The 20134-nt window shown below is 42.2% G+C and overlaps 1 protein-coding gene and 1 long non-coding RNA gene across 6 annotated transcripts in view; one reads left to right on the plus strand and one right to left on the minus strand.

Moving 5' to 3' along the window:
- Positions 1-10804, minus strand: part of CAMKK1 (calcium/calmodulin dependent protein kinase kinase 1) — a 163288-nt gene extending 152484 nt beyond the window's left edge. For 3 of the 5 annotated variants that reach the window (XM_039507859.1, XM_039507848.1, XM_039507858.1), the window contains exon 1: positions 10701-10804. The gene's annotated coding sequence lies outside the window, so the exon portion shown is untranslated. Of the gene's footprint in view, positions 1-2531; positions 2938-10700 lie in introns of those variants that run through there. The other 2 variants (XM_039507856.1, XM_039507851.1) reach the window with 2 other exon arrangements.
- The window catches only part of LOC120387315, a 73569-nt gene continuing 56572 nt past the window's right edge, over positions 3138-20134 (plus strand). Inside the window, exon 1 of the long non-coding RNA XR_005590116.1 lies at positions 3138-3752. This is a non-coding gene — a long non-coding RNA (uncharacterized LOC120387315). The remainder of the gene's footprint in view (positions 3753-20134) is intronic.

The raw sequence follows: 20134 nt of genomic DNA on the forward strand, positions 1-20134 counted from the left end.
CTCATTATACGAATCCAATGGCCAAAACTGCATACCTCAGGGAAGCAACCACTACTGTAACCCATGGACTTTCTTTTGTCATGTTTCTTTTGTCCTGTTGCTAAACTGGGGGGGGGGGAGGATGGAGGGGGGCCGCTCAGGGATGGATTCTGAGCGGCATCCAAAACTTCTCAAAGGATCCTTGCAGTATAGGCCCAGTTACCAAGCTGCTACACAGTGAAAAATGACAAGTAAATAAACCTTATAAGATTCTAGGCAGAAGAGATTTTATAAACATATGGAAACAACAGAACTTGAAAACATAGTTTTAAAAAGCTGCTGATCTATCTTCCCATATAACATGCTTGACATTTATTATTTCTCCTTCTGTACTTTTTCTGTATTGCTAGTGCCAAAAATAAAACTAAAGAAAAACTGCAATGGAATAGAAAAATTTTCCAATCACTTGATCCAGTGAGAAATATGACGAAGAACCCAAACCTGCAAACATACAGGCATGTTAATAAAGTTACACAGACCCAGCTACTCAAAGGTATTTGGCTGCATAACCCCTATTGAAATCAATGGAAGTTAGGTGCCTAAATACCTTTGAGGATTTGGGCCACAGTGTCTGCAGATCATGCACACAATCACTAATAATTATTTCCTTAAAATTCCCATATTTATATTCCACATTTCTTGTCTTGATAAATCCCAGCAAAGTTGAGTCAAGACAAAGAGAACAGGAAATTTCCATAGGAATTTTCTGATAGCCCTGAAGCTTTGCAACTGGCAACAAATATAAACACTTCTTAACACAAAACAATGCCAGAAACTAAAATGCAAACTTTCCCTAAAAAGAACTATGGGAAATCTCCTGTAGTAATACTCCATGTCTGTGGCTCCTGCTCGGATCTTCCAGTCTCAGTGAATGTCAGACTGCATTTCTTGTTGGAACCATCATTAAGGGTTCCATCCTGGAAGGTACTGACTTAGGAGCTGAGAGCACTCCACACCATGCATGATCAGGCCCTAAAACAACAGCCCCTGAGGATTACACAGCAACCTAGTTCACTGGAGATTTTGGAAATATATGTTGTAATTTCCTTGTTTAAATTTACATATTCTAATTAAGCAATTTTTTCTGCAGTTAATAAGGGCCCTGAAAACACTTTCACATGGGATTAAAACACACACATGGTGCATTTCTCCTTTTAAAAAAGTCATCTTTATCCTTCAGGATAACATTATGCCAATATATCAATTACCATCAGCATATTTTTATTTTCAAAGTACTTAAAATTTTCTTTTTTCAAACAGGGTTTGTTTAATTAAAACGGCATGCTTGTGCACACGGCATCTATTTAGTATAATGCCTTATCAAAACTCAATAGTGATGCTTGTAATGAATACTGTTGGGATGAATGAGCAATGTCAACAATAACTTCCAACCACTTCTACAATATACATTGTTTTTATGGCCGAACATGCATAATAGTTATATTTAACTCTCTCTCTTTGCTGAAGATTAGGTCACTTTCTAAAGGATTAGGTCACTTTCCTAAGATGCTCACGCTCCAGAGCTCAATCAGGCTGATGAATTTGTGTTTCTCTCCCAAAACTGAGTGCCAGAGCAGAAAAGAAAGGGTTCAGGAAGGAGGAAACAAGGAATAAGAAATGAAAAGCAATAGAGAAAGAAGAGAGATCAAACAAAGAGAAAAGAAAAACTAAGCATGCTGCCATAAGAGGCAGTGCAGCCCACTGGATAAGGCAGTGGCCTGGGATGACACTAACCGGTTGTGCGACCTTGCGCAAATCACTTTGCCTCCCATGCGGTCTTCTCTATTTAGACTACAAGTTCTTTGTGGGGAGGGACCATCTCTATCAGTATGTATAACACCTAGCAGAATGGAGCCCTGATCTCATTTGGAACCCTCAGGAGTGACCACTATATAAAGAATAATGTTGGAAAAAACAGTCCTGCTACACAGTTTTCAATATTTGTTTGAAGTTGCGAATACAAATCCATCTATCCTTTGTTCAGCTGGTATTTATCTTTATTCTTTCGATGTATAGCAATAATTGGTACCCTCCATCCACCTTTACAATCCACACCAAACACAGACAACAAATGTAATCAAGTAGACTATCTAATGTATTTATATGGTCTCCATTACCACAGTAAGCCAAACCACCCCAAGTCTTGGCTGACAAATGGGGAGAAGCAACTTCCACAGCAAAGGACCTCACCACACAGGCTCTGCCAGTAGCCCCTTGATTTGGACTGAGAGGACTCCAGCTCAAGAGCCCCCAAAGATCTTAACTGTGGCAGTATCACATGGGGAGACACGGTGTCTCCAGTGACCAGGCACAAGCCACTTAGAGCTTTAATGGTTACAGCTAACAGCTTTGACTCTGTTTATATGCATCAGTTCCAAAACAAATACATTCCTAGTCATAGAAACCAGGATCTTTCCATAGTGGATTTTTTTTTAAAGAAACCAAAACCAGCCCTTCATTATTACTACAGTCATTGCAGTGCAAACACTTGCCAAAGGGTGGTGACACTGCTGGGGGCGAGTCTGCTCCTTCATTTTTCCTCCTGCTCAGGTGGGTGATGGGGGGCTGCCGGCAAGGAAAGGTTTTGTAGCAACAAGGAGGGCAGTGGGGAGGAAGAGGTGGATCACAGAAGTGGGGACTGGGCAAAGGTTCCATGGCATTTGGGAGGTCACAGCAATGGGGGAAAGTTCCATGGCAGCTGGGATGAGGAGGGGGTCACAGAGGCAGGGGGAGGTTCTGAAGCAATCGGTGGGAGGAAGGTTCTGTGGGAGTTGGGGGGGCACAGACCCAGGGGGAAGGTTCTGAAGCAGTTAGCGGGGAGACCGGTTCTGTGGCAGTTGGCGGGGAGGAGGTCACAGAGGCAGGGACGGGGTGTTCTGTGGCAGTTGGGTTGGGGGTTCACAGGAGAGGTTGGCAGGGGGAGGGAGAGGGGTCACAGAGGCAGGGGGGAGAAGGTTCTGTGGCAGTTGGGTTGGGGGTTCACAGAGACAGGGGAGAGGTTCTGTGGCAGTTGGCGGGGAGGAGGTCACAGAGGCAGGGACGGGGTGTTCTGTGGCAGTTGGGTTGGGGGTTCACAGAGACAGGGGAGAGGTTCTGTGGCAGTTGGGGGAGGGGTCACAGAGGCAGGGGGGAGAAGGTTCCGTGGCAGTTGTGGGGAGGGTCACAGAGGCAGTGAGGAAGATTCCGTGACAGTTGGGAGAAGGGAGGCCAGAAGGTTCCGTGGCAGTTGGAAGAAATGGGTCACAGACGTATCTGGGGCCCAGGGTGGAGCATGGTATGGAAGTCAATTAGGATCTAGGGTTGCCAACACTGTATTTCAAAAACAGACTGTTTTCTTAGCACCCCTGCCCCCTCCCTCTTCCCAATATTAATTATGAAGAAGAACTCACCTATGTTCACCAGGAGTATTTCTTGCTGCTTTTTGCAGCACTCAGCAACTCCCAATCTTGTACAGAGATGAAAAAATAAGGGATGTCCCTTGTAATACAGGACTGTTGGCAGCCCTAGGACTCCCAAGGTATTAGAGCCCATGTGAACTAGCAGATGAAATGCCTGCTGCATTTGCCTCAGTTGGCCCTTTGTCGGTGATCGTTGCCAGATTAGGCTTGGTGACCACAGCACTCTTCGACCTCCTGAGAGGACACAGTTTCCAGAAGTCTGGGAGGGACCAAGAGTGAAAATGCACGAGCGTCCTGGACTTCACTCATCAACAGGTAAATAAAATATAAGGAGAACCAGCAGGAACATACCCTCATGTTCCCCATGGTTGTGCCTATTCTGCAGCATATGTACAAATGGTGCTTCCAAACATTTGAAAGGACAAATGTCCATCATCCATGTACATGAGACTGGATTTAGGGCCAAATTCTCATCCTTAATTAAACAAGACTCTTACACAGGGATTTTCAAAGGAGCTTAAGGGAGAACTCGATGAATTTCAGTAGGATTTGGATGCCTAACTCCTCTGAAAATCCCAGCCCCACTGATTTCCAGTGAAAGTCTCTGTACCCTATTAACAATCCCTTGAGTCACCCCGGGACTCAATTCTTTACTCTGACTTTTCCGATGTAAAATCATAAGCTACTGCCTTCCTCTGTCGAAAGTAAAACAAGTGAGTTTGCAGTGGTAGGTCAACTTTAAACCATCCCTTCACGTTAGATTCTGCCTTTCAAGTTTCAACCTCAAGAATAGTTGTCGTAACTGACTAGCAGCATAGTGTCATTTACTTGACTAGAGCTACGGATTTACACCAGGCCAAATCCATGTTTGGTTTTTAATGGAGACCAGTCCCTCACCTAAGTTGCAAATCAATGACTGAAGCCTTTAAGCTTCCCTTACATCCAAAGTAGTTTTCAGGACACTTCCATTTATGCACCATTAAGCATCTCCTATACTGCAGCATTACAGAAAGCAGACTAACAACAACTTGGCTAGCATTTGATGCAGGCATTCCTTGATGAAAGTACAATGCCCGCCTTCTCTGATGTTGCAGTAGAAGAAGGGATCTTTTTAGCAGCATCCTTTTGTGGCTTCTCTAATACTGCTTTCCACATTGGTATATTTCAGGCAATTAAATAAGCTTATGCTTATACACAGTCTTTATAGAGAGTGCCTGGGGGCAGGTTTGTTGGACTGTGTTCTCCACAAGACCCGGTTCTGGGAACAACTTCAAGGATCCCATTTATCTCTTATTCAGTCCCCTGAGCAGAAATGTGAAGGAAATTAAAATCATGTTCACAAAGGACTCAGTTATTGCTGTGTCATGGTGATCAAGGCAGTTAATTTTTCTGTCTCCATTGCCCCATCTGTAACCTCCTACCCCTTTTCACAGCGGGATTATGAAGATTAGTTAGTCAGTGTTTGTACAGAACTGTGAAGCTACCAGTGTTAAGATTTCTTACTGGGTTATCTCTGACACATTTTACAGTGCAGAAGTACTTGTGTTACTCTCAGTATATGATTCAGTCTTTTCTAAGGGACAAACACCACAAGACTTTGTCAGGACAACTCAGGCATAGCTCATTTATCACCTTGCTGTCCACTTTGTCCCTAAATTCCTCTCACTGTAGCCTGTTCCCAGGCAATCCGTCTGTCTCACATGGTATTCCATATTCATAATCTAACACATACAAAATTGCTCCTATTGGAAACCTGGGTGTGCTGGGTTTTTTAAATCTTGCTCCTATATATGCCTGCCACTGTAGCTGCAGCCAGCTCTGACAATAACCATTACAGGGCACTGCACAGTCCCCCCATTCTGTTACCATCTAACTATGGCTACTGTAACAAAGAGAACCACAGACTGGTCCTTTGAGCTCCACAAGAGAATTTAATTGGAGAGCTATGGAGACAGCTATGGAGACAGTAAGAACATGATAAAGTTTTATTTCAGACTGACAAAGAAACTGACACTGGAAGGAAAATGCTACTAGTCAGTGGATGCTGCTTCCAGGACCCATCCACTGCCCTGTAAATTGATAGAGCCTGATGCCTTGCTTTAGCACTCTCCTCCCACCCCCAAACACACTCAAGACAGATGTCTTGTTTAATACCTCACTGGCTAAAACTCCAAGATTATACTGCCGTCACAGGGGAAACCACATGGGTTCTGCCTATTATTAACCACTTATTCCCATCCAAAGAAAGTTAGTCCTCTAAAGCCGATTAATGCTTCATATCTGATGGAGAACATTCAGAGTGTGGTCCTCTACAGAGCAAAGGCAGAGAATCAGACATACACATGCAAGAACAACAATGCTGTATCAGAGAGACCCTGACACACGGACGCTGCATTACAACCTCTTAGCAGGAGGGCACCTAAGAGGTGACTGGGAGAGACAATGTTGTCCTGCGCATAGAGCATGGCACTGGGACTTGGGTGACCTGAGTTCTATTTGTAGTTCTGCTCCATGACATGCTGTATGACCTTGGGGAAGGCATCTCTCTGTGCTTCTATTTCCCTTCCCATCCTTTGTGTTGATTATTTAGATTGTAAGCTCTTTGGGCAGGGATTTCTCTTGTATGTGCGCAACACCTATTACAGTGGGCGCCTAGTCTCAGTTGAAGCCCTAGCCCTATGTACTACTTTAATACAAATAAATAATAATGTACCTGAGCTCCTAATTGGAACAAAATAAGCTGTTGCTTAAACCCATGTTTCCTAAGACATATCCATTTGCCACCCACACATTGCACACTTGTGAGCAAAGAAGTCAGCATGCCTTGTGATTAAGTTCACTCATTCCTGTGCACACTCCAGCCTCATACACATGCTGCAGTACAGCAACCTGCTGCACCATGCACAAATACTTGTGGGATCACAGCATCAATGTACAATTTTTCTTCTTTTTAAGTGACAGACTTAAAGGCTCCTTGCCTGCCTTATGCAATTTCAGAAGCACCATTTCAAAGTGATCCTATGCCAAAAGCCAAACAAGTCAAAACTGATGTGGTGACTTCCAGGGAAAAAATAAACACGTTAATAGAAATTGCATTATGTGTTTAGCTTGATATGATGGCAAACAGGGAGATAAATAAAATAGCCATGATTACTATTAAATTAAACCTTTCCATTGAGTTATAACCACAATAGAATCATATATTTTGCTTTGACAGCACAGCTGCAGAAACTGCTATCACTGCAACACAAGCAGCTTTCCTTACCAACAATGTACAGGCAATTATGAGGGAAAAAAGAGAATTATTCAGAAGGAACAGTAAGACAGAGATAACAATAAAAGTGCTATCACTGTACATGCATGATTGCAAGGTGGACATCAGATACTGGTAGGGGAAGAAACTATCAACTGGCACTATATACAAATCAAGTAATAACACAGTCTAATCTCAAAATCAATACTGGTGATTGCAAAGGCTGATACTGTGCACTGCCACAACAGAAAATCCAAGCTACCAAGATGGCTCAAAACTAACTTCCTGGGACTTTGGCACAGCAAGGGGGATAGTCTTCCAGTTAGTAGATATCATTGTAGAGCTAGCCACAATAAAAAAAAAATAATGGACTTCTCTATCAAGATAGGTCAAAATTTTTCAAAACTTAGATGAAAGTTTTTTTTGCAAACTTTTCTCCAAAAATTTTGCTTTTTTTTGCTGTTTTTTTAACCAACTCATGGTGGAATTTTTTTGAGATTTTCATAATAAATTGTAAAAATGGTTCATTTTTTTAAATAGCTCTGTTCTCTAGGACTCCTATCACTGTAGCATCTGAGCAGTACACTGACATGAATGAATTTATCTTCAGAACACTCTATGTGCAGTAGGGAAGCATTACTCTCCACATTTTACAGACAAAGAACTAAGCCACAGAGCAACTAAGTGACTCGCCCAAGGTCACACAGGAAAGTCTGTGACAGAGCCAAGAATGTACCCTAGACCGCTGGAATTCTGGTGCACTGTCTGCTGAAGAGCTGGGAATAGAGCCCAGGCCTTCTGTATCTAAAACCTGTGATTTAACTGCGTACCATCCTTCTTTAAAGTGACTCGGGTATATTTCCCTGCTCTGAAATTAATATATAGGTACTTCCTATATGTTAATTTCTCAAGCTATTCAAATCAGTTTGTTTATTTTTAATACTATGTCTCTGAGTTTCAAACAATACTACAAGGCTATACATTAAAACAAAACATTCCATGGACACACAGACACTTTTCAAAAGCAATGTCCTGCATACTACACAACATCCCAGCCACACACAACATCTCCTTAGCCATCTAATACACCTTTCACTTAAACATCTGGGTTTTCCCATGCCTCTCTTATCACAGGAAAGTCTACTGTTTCATCATACCTCTTACAACATGCTCACATTAAACCACTGCTACCATGTCAACATATCAATGTGTTGAAGATGGAAACAACAGTTTCACCACCTTAAAAAAACAAAACAAAACACCCACTCACTTTTTAATGCTAAAATATTGGTAAATAATTAATCACGTTACTACCCAGATTTCTATACTGTCAGCACACACCAGTGTCAAACAGATCTATCTGAACATGGACACAGGACTCCAATACAATCTTTCCATGATTTTCTCTTGTTTCAGTTCTATTTTAGACTCATTAGCAGATCTTAGTTAACCAACTAGTATCTCTCATCACAGCTCACACTAAACATATATACCTGAGAGACTGAAATGCAAAAGAAACTTCTGCTGTTACCAAGAACTAAGGATCACATTTTCAAAGGAGCTCAGAGTCAGAATTTCAAATGCTGAGCACCCATAAGGGAGGCCAGATTTTCAGAAGAACTCAGTAACCATTCTAACACCTATATAAGAGCCAGATTTTCAAAACTGCATAGCACCCAACATGCTGTGCTGAGCTGAGCTGCTGTGAAAATCTGGGCACTTATTCTGGTACCTAAATAGAAGCTGAGCTCTTTTGAAAATCCTTTTTAGTTTAAACTCTGAATTAGCAAAGAAAAATTGAGATGGAGTTTTAAAAAAAACACAACCTCAAAACTCCAGATTTGTGGATGTTTTATAAATAAATATCACAAATTATTTTGCTTCTCTGCTACTAAAAAAAGGGGGATTAAAAATAATTTAAAAGAATAGGTCAAACCCTGCTTACCTTGATCATGAGAATTCAGTTCTTACTTGAGTGCGAGAAGCCAGTGGGACTACTCAGGTGAATAAAATGAGTGTGATTTGACTTTTAGGTAGGGGAAAAACAAATCAAAAAACAAAACACACATTCCCTCCCAGACTGATGACTTCTATAAATTTCAACCTCCAGGGCAGTAGAGTGTTTAGCTTGGAAATTCTCTGACAGTCTATATATTCATAGCAGTGCAACAGCAGCACTACAACCACCACCACCCAGGGTTTACTCAGAACATTCTGTATAACCAGCATAGCAGTGAATGACTAGATCTGACCTTGGCACCTCTTGCGTTATAACCACTGATAGATGCGCTTAGACTTGCCTCCTACCCAATCTCCAGAACTACAGTAGCTCCCAGCTACCCGCTGATTTATAGCTTGATTGCGGTAACCGGCTTCCCCCACTGCAGAACTCAAAAAACAAGCTCTTCAAGGCTTCAGCCAGTTTTCCTGCTATGCAGCCAATAAGCCTGATGTTTTAAAAATTCAGGTTTTGCATGGTAATTTTTTTCAGTCTTAAGTCAAATTTGAGATGTATAGAGGACAAAATTTGCAATACTATTATATACAGCACTGTAAATTTATAGCCAGAGCGACAAATTCTGCTCAAAGTTACACTAGTTAAAATCAGGAGTAACTCCACTGAAGTCAATGGAATTAGCATAGATTTTCATGTGTACACAGCAGAATCTGGCACATCAGTAAAGACCTGGGACCAAGTTCCATTTACACAATCTATAGAGTTGCTCTGGATTTACATTGGTGTAACATAGCAGAATTTGGCCCACATTCCCTGCCCTCAAAGGTCTACAAAAGGCATTTATAGCAAACATTTAAATTAAAAAAAAAGTCATCAGCTCAGAATTAATCATACATAAGCAGTGTTATAATCAGTGCACGATAATTAGTCTCAATTTTAAAATAAAAAAAACAACCAAATCACTTGCCAGTGTTTGCAGCATAAAAATGGAAAGATGCAGTTGTGAATACATACCATGCAGATTTTTAAAGATATGCTTATACAACTGGAATATTATCTGGCTGCTCCACTAGATCCACTGTCAATATGGTTCTAGGAAGAATACAGTGTGAGAAGCAGCTTCCCCCCAAGGCACCACCCCCAAAAAGCATCACAGGAGTTAGAGATGGAGTGACCAACTGAGGTTGTTTTATTCCAGTTTTCCTTTTTCAGACTAAAGACATTTTAGCAAAATAGAAAATGGGATACAAAGAGAATTCTGCATCTGCTCCCAGAGCAAAGCAATCTCATTGTTATTATGATTTGTCCAAATGCTCTGCTGGATGTAATGACCAAATGAGAACAAAAGGTATGTAATGGATATTGCACCAATATAAATATGCATTACACAAACACAGGGATGAATAGTGTGCAGGATGCAGATGATTTAAATCTTCCTCCTTTATTCGCTAACGATTCCCTCCCAATTAAATGATTTAAAGCCAGAAAGTCGCTTCCAAATCCTCCGCTTTTGTTCCATCAGCGCTGAACATTCATCTGCTTCGATGAAAGGGGCACACCGGAGTGCAGCCACAAGCAAAGTCACTGGCAGTTGCTTACCATTGGTCATGGATCCTCCAGGCTCGGGGAGGAGAGCAGGTGGAAACGCACCCAGCAATGTGAAAAGGGCAGATTCAGCGGGGCAGCAGCCCCGTAGGACCCTAGGATCTGTACAAAGACTATGAGAAAGTCCCTTCCACCAGCACAGCCGGAGCGTGGGGATCCCAGACAGCTGCAGCAATGGGGCATTTTAGTCAGCACAAGGAAGCAGGAAGGCTGCCAGGCATTAGATCCTTAACCGGCTAGCCAAGTTTCTCCAGCCCAGCCTGGCTGCTGTATGCACTTTCCTCCCCTCCTAGTGCTGATGGGCTGCACCTACCTTCCCAGCAAAGTCCTCTGCAGCTTTGCCCCTGCAGGCATATGAGCACTAGGTGGTTTCAGCCCAGCACTCTCTGTTTCCCCCTCCTATCGGATGCTGCTGCCCCCAGCATGTAACCCGCTAGCACTCACTCACCTGGACAGGTTGCTGGAAGGTCTAGAGAGGCTGCGGCTCTAGGTGTCTGCCTGGGCTGCTTGCAACGTGCCTCTGTTTGCAGAGACTATACAAAGTATCAAGTGATCCTCCTATCAGGAATTTTGTACCATGAGCAAGATCCTCGGCTCTCCTCCTATTGGCAATTTCTGATGTCCAGTGCGATTGGTGGACGGTATATTATAACTCTGGTTTCTGATTGGAAGCACAGAGGACTATGTAAATGACTATATGAGGTTGGGTTCCCGTTGGCTCATTGCTTCTGAGCTTTCCATAGGCTTTTCTCCCCAAACTTGCTGTAAATTGCAGTTGATTGGAGCGTTTTGATTAAAAAACTTCACAAATAAATTGCAACGTATTTCTTCCATGTGGCGTTATATCACTGTTGTCCTGAGTGTTGGGAGAATTCTGTGAATGTCTCGCAGATCACCAGCCTTGATGAGGTTTTTGATCTGACTGTGTATCCAGAAAAAAGGTATCTTTACATGCATTTAAAAAGGGGACAGTGTATGGGTAAATACACCTCTACTGGAATCTCCATTGCTTTGTTAAGCAGTGGTAGCAATTTACTTTTTAATGACTAATATTTTTAAAGTCACTAGAAATTAATCTTAAACAATGTTTTCCAATGGCAGATTACTACAGCCCTTTGTATCTGATGGAGTGGGTGGTCAGCGATTTTTCACCCCACACTTCAAGTGCTGCCAACTCTCACCATTTTATAGTGAAACTTGCAATATTTGTTGTTTATTTTAATGCCTTAGCTTCTGGAGGCATGTGATTATCAGAGTCTCCTAGCTTTCATTTATAAGTGTGTGTGGGGGGAGGAGGAGTTTTCTAGCATTCACTGTTGCAGAAAAAAGCTTGAAAATGTAATCCAAGTGCACCCTGAAGGCTCAGAAACCAGAAGGCAAATAAAAAGAACTCCAGAATTTATTTGACTTAAAAATTATGGGATTAAAATTTTTTCTCATTATGGGGGTGGGGGGTGGGAGAAGGAGCTGAATCATGGCACTTTCTAAAAGGTAATCTTCCCAATACCAGATTAGGTTAGAGATTGACAGGAAAATGATTTTGCTAGCATAAATTCAGCCTTCTGACTTCAAGTAGAAAATGAGGCTGAGCTGGGAAAAAGCAGCTGTTTGTTAAATCTAAGTTATTTATTATTATTATTATTTAACATTTATACCAGAAGTAACTCCAGTAATTGTGGTAGCCGTTAAACACCAGAACCAGGCTGGGTCCCACTGTGCTAAGTGCGGTACAATAAAAAGAACGTAGAGAAGGAAAAGATGTAGTTGATTATCCAGTCCACCTTTCTGCCAGAGCAAAATCTTTCCCTACTGTATCCGTGGGGTCAAAATACAAAGTGAGGAGCTCTCTGTGATTTTTTGGAGCTGAAGCAGTCTAGATCACTGTTCTCCTCTTGTTATTTCAACTGAAGAGTGTGAGGCCTTAAGATTTCAGCAGTTTTTACCTCTAATCACGAAAGGAGTCATAACAGCAATAACTTAAATACAGCTGCAACCATGCCACACGTCCAAATGTGTGTGCTGTGAATGCAGGCCAAGGGCTCTCAGATGCTGAGTTTTTGAGAGGAACTGTGTTGTATGATAGCCTATGGGGACCTCACAAATTAGAGTGAGACCAAAATATTTAGTAAAAATGATGCTTTGCTTTTTCTCCACTAATCAAAAATTAAAAATCTGAAGTTTACAGGTCATGAATAAAGAAATATTTCTGTTCTGTATTTGGAGAAAAAACATGATGTAGTCATATCATATAATAAAACTCTCTTCATTCCACTAGTATCTCAGGAGGATATTAAACAGCACCTATTTAAGTGACACACATTCAAATCAGGTCCATATAAATTGCATCCAAGAGTTTTAAAAGAGCTGGGTGAGGTGTTTACTTGACTGTTAATGTTGCTTTTCGGAAGACTGGAAGAAAGCTGATGTTGTGCCAATATTTAAAAAAAGTAACAGGGATGACCCAAGTAATTGTAGATCTGTCAGTCTGACATTAATCCCAGGCAAGATAACAGGGCGACTGATACGGGATTCAATTAATAAAGAGTTACAGAAGGATCATATAATTAATGCAATCAGCATAGGTTTATGGAAAATAGATCTGTCAAACTAACATGACTTTTTTTTTTTTATGAGATTACAAGTTTGGCTGGTAAAGGTAATAATGTTGATGTAATACAATTAGACTTCTGTAAGGCATTTGACTTGGTACCGCATGACATTTTGATTAAAAAACTGGAAAGATACATTTAATGGCACGGGGGATGTAAAAATTTAACCGATTTAACCGATAAGCATCAGTCTTATTGGTTTCAGTTAACAATAAAACTCTGCTGCTGCCCAGCCTCCTGGCTACCAGCCCCAGCCGGGACTCCAGGCGTGGGGCCAGCAGCAGAGCCCCGCATAAAACATGGGAATGCTGCAGCACACACTCCCCCCAGTTACCCGCCTATGTGAACTCCTTAACAGTTAACTGTTTAACCAATAGAATTTTAATAGGTTAAACGGTTACTATTTTTAAACCCTATTTACATCCCTAAATGGCACATGTTAAATGGATTAAAAGCTAGCTAACTGATAGATCTCAGAATTTAATTGTAAATAGGGACTCATCAACAGACAGGACTGTTTCTAGTGGGATCCCTCAAGAGTCGGTTCTTGGCGCTATGCTATTTAACCTTTTTTGTTAATCATCTGGAAGAAAACTTAAAATCATCACTAATAAAGTTTGCAGATGATACAAATTGGGGGAATAATGAAGACAGATCACTGATACAGAGTGATCTGGATTGCTTGGTAAATGGCTCAATCAAATAATATGAATTTTAATGTAGCTAAATGTAAATGTATATGTCTATCAAAAATGTTTTTCTTACACATTGGGAGACTCTATTCTGGGAAGCAGTGATTTTGAAAAAGATTTGGAGATTGTGATGGATTATCAGCTGAATTTGATCCTGCAGTGAGAGACTGTGGCCAAAAGAGTGAATGCAACCACTGATCCAACCACTGGACAGAATAGCATCCTGTTCTGGTGTCCACAATTCAAGAAGGATGTTGATAAATTCAAATGGTTTCATAGAAGAGCCAGGAGAATGATTAAAGGATTAGAAAACATGCCCTATTGTGGTAGACTCCAGGAGCTCACTCTATTTAGCTTAATGAAGGTTAAGGGATCACTTGATTACAATTTATAAGTACGTACATGGGTAACAAATATTTAATGTATTTTTCAGTTGTGCAAAGAAAGATATAACATTCCAATAGCTGGAAGCTGAAGCTAGATAAATTCAGTTTGGAAATAAGGCATACATTTGAGAGAGAGAGAGTAATTAACAATTGGAACAACTTTCCAAGGGTCATGGTGGATTCTCCATTATTGACAATTTTAAAATCAGGATTGGATATTTTCTAAAAGATCTGTTCTAGGAATTATTTGGGGGAAGTTCTTTGGCCTGTGTTATATATAGGATGTCAGACTAGATGATCGCAATGGGCCCTTCTGGACTTGGAATCTACGAATCTATGCATGAATGACTCTTCTGTGCCATGATGACAACAAAAATAATTACCGAGTTTAGCTGGTGTATTGTAACCTCTGCTTATCATGTTGATCATCTAATCTCCTTGTTCTTGTGCTCCTAGTCTCTCTGTTATATCAACCAATTTATTATCTCATCTTATACTTGGATCGTAAGCTCTTTGGGACACGACCTTCTCTTTATCATATGTTTGTATTGCACCGAGCACACTGGGACTGGGGTCTCTGGGAAATACCAAAATACAAATAATAACCCCCAATACAATATAGGTGCTTTTAAAATTAGAATTTGTGTGATAGAAATATGCCTCATTCTTAAGGGTCCTGATGCAGAGAGGTCCAGCCCCACTTAATCTTTCAAGGATCTTCTGCTTCAGCCCCATCAGTACTACAGAAGGTTCCTTAATCCAAAGGCTCAGTTTCAGAAGCTACTAATAGAATTTAATTGTGACTGCAAATACAAGCATTTACTGAAATTATAGGGAGATGTGGATAAGTGATGCATTCGACTAACACAATTTGAATTCAGTCTGTTAAGCCCATAAGCACGTACACTAAATTATTTGATGATTTTTTCCTGATCCATTTTGCCTACCTTTCCCTAGAATTAAATACAGCCCTTTGATTAATAGTAGGTATTGATACCCTATATGAATGATACCCTAACTGATCAAAGCCACAGGTATCCTTTACTCCCTGACCCAACTTGCCATCAATGTTGCTGTCATTGTCACCACTGGCAGTGCTATCCTGTGCTTTAACAAATGCAGATAGTTCATTGGAGCAGGGACAGAGATCAGTTTGCTAGCTAATCCCCATGGTTTGGGAGTGCTCTCCCATGAGTCTCCAATCAGCATTTGCTTTGTAATTGAATGAGCTTAAGGGAGAGCCTGAGAGGCCCCCCACAAATCTATTAACATGTCTGAACACTGGCAGCAGAGCCCTTTCCATTCTGTGGAGAAGGTTAACCGAAGAGTGAACAATTGTAGGGAAGAGAATCCATCCCTCCCTCCCCCCAAGCCCCACCCTCCACACACTTCTCAAAGGGATCAGGAATTTTCCTCACTGTTGCTTCTGTAGACATTGAAGCTGCTCAATATTCTCCATTGCTCCATTATTTTATTTTTAGTGTGGGCTTCAAATCTCAAAATAACTGACACAGTATTACTGCAGCTTGTGGCTTACAATAAACTTTTGTTTCCCATCCAACAGAGTCTTGCTCATTTGCATTTAGTCTCTGCGCACAGAAGTGTCAAAAGATAATTATTAAGAGGACACTAGTTATTAAAATATCAATGTTTCCACTAAGCCTTGCAAGGACTTTATTTTATTTAGTCTAAACTGCAGTCATTAATCGGACCTCCTATATTGCATTAGCTCTATGTATCCAAGCCCCAGCACTCTTAGCAAAGCTTGCTTTATCAGCCAAGTATCAAATGATAAGGAATTGTTAAATTCTGAGAAAATGGCTTACAAGTGGGAGACTCAAAACTCAATGTATTTAGCTTATCAAAAACAAAATCAAGAGGTGACTTGATTACAGTGTATAAGTATCCACATGAGGAGAAAATACCAGGTCTTTCATCTAGCAGAGAAAGGCATAACAAGAACCAATGGCTGGGACTTCAAGTCAGACAAATTTTAGACTGACCATCTAGTTTTAAAATTTAATCGGCAACCTGGCAGTTATATCCTTGCAATGTCCTTTATTTATAGTCGTGCTGTAGTTTCCATGGTATCATATCTTTAAATACTGTTCAATCCAATTCTGTCATTAGATACATGAACACAACTCTCACTGCCTGAGAGAGAAATCCAAATTAAAATATCAGCACAGTGTATCAGGTACCCATTCTGTGAGTCTGTTTTTTGGGAAGGGAAGTTTGGGGTGGAGGCTCTCTATCCCTAATACAGGCTGTTTTATTATTATTTTTTTAATTGAAAAATCCTCATGAGTTTAAGTTACAGGGTAGGAAAGAACTTGGGCTGGCTTTAGGAACCCAAAATCTAGTAAGAGAGGTTTGTGAAAGCTCAAACGCCATGAGGTTTCCCCAGGTCTAATTATTACTGGCCAGATTTTGTGCTTGTCACTCACACAAAATTCTCACTAGGCTGCAGCCTCCAATCCTTACTCAGGCAAAACTCCCTCTGGACACAATAGGTATTGCAGTGAGTAAAAACTAAACATCTCCATGAGATTCTTGAATGGAAAGAACTAATGTACCCAGGTCTTGCCCTTTTCCTGTGGAAATGACAGAAAGCGGCAGTCTTTGCATGACTGTTCTCAGATGCTCACAAAGGGGAAGGGACACCCCGCCCCCCATCCTATGGAGAATCTGTTTAGCAGTTAATATAGACATCCCCCAACAAACCTTCTCCACAATGGGCTCGCCTCTTAAAAAAAGTCCCTGGGGTTTGCTGCCTGTAGGAGATGTCCTGTCAACGTGGCTCAAACTGGGTCAATGAAGCAGTGCAGACAGCTCTGGCAGATCCTCTCAAGATCTGGGCATGTTTCAGTGACCAGTGGCACTTGAGGGGCAAACCTCATTCCCCACTTTTCTTTGTCAAGGCAGGAACAATCCCCAACAACCCCTCCACTGAGGAAGGATTCAGAGGAATCTGAGGGGAACCTAGTAATTTTCCCACCCACAGTTCCCGTCCCTGTAGGGGGTTATTTGTACCTAAGTAAGGGCCCATTGACTTCAGTAGGAGTTCTGCCTGAGTAATTCCAACAGGATTAGGCCTTTTCTGAGGACTGCTCACCCTCTACTATCACTTTCTCTTTACAGCTTGAGTTCCTATTGAAAGGAACCTGCACATACAAGCTAGTCATGGATTGGAAATAAGCCAACAGTGTAGTTTTGGGGGTCCAATACTGCCACCCAAACTTCCAAAGCCTAAGGAACCCAACTGTCTGATGGATCATTTCATACCAATGCTGAGCCTGCAGCTGGAGCTCCATAGTCTGCAAGAGGTTGATATTAATACTGGAAAATGCACAGCACTGATTGCATTTTTAAAAACTATTGGCAGGAATCCTATAAAATATTAAAAAGAACGACTTCCTGCCTGTATTTCCCTGGGAGATTCATAAACCGAAACCAAACGAAAGGAGAAATGGTGCCGAGAGCCTGACGCTTTCTTTACTATTCCCGTTCCACCGTCATTTTGCTGAGTCTGTAAATGCAAAAGGAAAAACAAAACAATTTAATTAGTTTCTTTGATGTTCCGTAAAGAGATTTTAAGCATGCTCTGGTTTAAATTTACCAGCACCATTCTCTAATATGGTTATGTTACAAAATGCATATGGAGGGCTGCATTATGCACCCAGTGTGATATTTGGATGCAAAAATATCCATAAAATGTAGACATACATGGCCTAATTTTCAGACATTTGTATTTATGACAGGCCCCAAATTCCATATACAAGTTTGAAAAACAGGCTTCCCTACATATGTACACTAATTTGTCTCCCCATATCCTTTACTAGTGGTTCTGAATAAACAGTGAGATAAGAAGAAACCAATATTAAAACCAAGGAAACAAGATGTAACTAGCTCAACAAGTCTAACATGTATAAGAAAGCTGGTAACGTTTATTCTGTAGAATACAAGGCACAGTTTAAAAGATTGCTTGAGTTTTTACTATTATCATATTTGTATTACAGGAGGGCCTACAGGCCCTGATTAAGGCAGACCCTGGAAGAGCTTATAATCTAATTAGAGTAGAAACAATATAAGTATCCTTGGTATATCTCCTTTTGAAGCATTTCAAAGAAAGCCAGTAAGGAAGCTCTCTAGAACCTGTGTCTATCTCTAGCAGTCTAGCTGATTGAACATATGAAGACGGTCCAATTCTAATGCTGGTTTTGACACTAGCATATGCTTTGGCCTTTAGCAAGTCATTGCCCCACCCCGTGCCTCAGTTTACCCATCTGTAAAATAGAGATAAATAATACTTATTTACCTCTGCAGGGCTTTGTGAGGGTTAATTGCTGTTGCTTAAGAGATTTGAAGATGTTGAGTGCTGGGTATAATTATACTCCTTGATTTAAAAGAAGGGGAGGACTATTGCCCTTCAGGGCACATTGCAAGACACATCTACTTACATGGGCTGCTGAGGAGGACCACCTTGGGGAGAAATCAGATGTGTGTGGGGGAGAAAGGAGTTGGTTTTTGATGCATGATCTAATTTTGTTTTCATAATTTATAGTAGGGTAGCACAGGGCAGCTGTCCCTGAGGTATGTCTACACTGCAATTAAAAACCTGGGCCATGTCAGCCGACTTGGGCTTGCAGGGCTCAAGCTAAGGGGCTGTTTAGTTGTGGTGCAGACGTTCGGGCTTGGTTGGGACTCTCCCACCTCACAAGGCCCTAGGGCCCAAACATCTACACCACAGTTAAACAGCCCTTTAGCCCGAGTCCTGTGAGCCTGAGTCGGCGCAGGCCACTGGTGTCTAACAGAAGGGTAGACGCATACTCTTGGGGGAGCGGGTCAGGCCTACTTGTGACAAGTTCTGCTAAGGAGAGTGAGCCAACCCAGATGTACTGTGAGTAGTTAATCATCTAGGTGACTGGGCAGCAGTTAATTAGTTAAGGAACACCTGGACATAATAAAGTTTTAGGAGGTCCCAACTCAGTCAGGAAGCCAGAACAGAGGAAGCTCCTGAGGAGAGTCTCTCCTCAGGGGAGCTGGGTAGGAAGCTACTCCCAGCAGTGTTTCCCTGGTGAGAGGATGTTCAGGGAGAGGAACAGAACCAGAGAGAAAGTGCTCCCTGGCAAGGGACCAGAGCAGCCCAGGAGAACAAACTGGGCACGCAATCTCCTGAGGAGCGAATAGGGAGTTGGTTAGCGTCATGGTCTGGTCTATGCCCAGCTGGTAAGTGACCCCTTTAGTGTGCCATGCCCCAAGAACCTACACAGTTCCCCAGGGCAGGCCTGTGTCCTCCAGGACTGGGCCTTTGGCACCAGCAAACCCAGCTAACCCAGACTCCTGCAGGGAGGCTTGTACTGTGCCCTTCCAGGTACAATGCTCCTAGTCAGTATTTCCAGCAACACCGGCAGCCTTTTCAAAGCAAGGGGCTGTTTATTAGTCACCGAGCACACAGATTTTTACAGTCCTTCAATTAGTGCAGAGAGGCAGAAATTAAGACAGTGGTCCACAAACGTTTCCTCTCACCTGCCCTTACCAATAATAAAATGTGTCTGGGGCCCCTGAGCTGGGAGCGGAGTTGCAGCCAGGCTGGAGGCCATGGCCGGCAGCTGCCAGCCAGGAGCTGGGGCCCGAGAGTGGGGTTGGAGCAGAGCTGGGGGCAGAGTAGGGCTGAGTGGTGCTCCCTCCTTTCCCTCTTGTGGGAGCTGGCCCAGGCCCCATCACACACACCCAGATGTTCCTCCATGCCTTCTAGGGGGGCACACACCCCAGTTTGGGGATGACTGAGTTAAGCCATAGACCCTCCCTGGTCAACCCGTGCCATGATGAGCCAGCCAACCTGTGATGAATTCCCCACTTTGTCCCCCAGCTCCTGAGTTCCTCCAAAAAGCTGCCGCCTTCCACTCACCTGACACCCTGTTCTCCAGCTCAGTTCACAAGTCCCACCTGCTGTGGTTTCCCTGCTGTTAGATGTTGATGGTTCAGTCCCTGGGCATCTCTTTGTCTTGCTGGCTGCTCTGTTGATTCAGGGAAGGTTTGAGCCAGGTTTTTAATGATCCAGCCCTTCCCCCTCCAGACAGGCAGGTGGCCCCCCACTTCATGCTTCCTGCACTGGTTTAGCAGGAGACAATTTTTTTTTTACAATGTAAAGTACAGAGGGAAACTGAGGCACTTATGGGATTAATAAGTGTT

This window comes from Mauremys reevesii, linkage group 20 (assembly GCF_016161935.1).
Source record: "Mauremys reevesii isolate NIE-2019 linkage group 20, ASM1616193v1, whole genome shotgun sequence".
NCBI lineage: Eukaryota > Metazoa > Chordata > Testudines > Geoemydidae > Mauremys > Mauremys reevesii.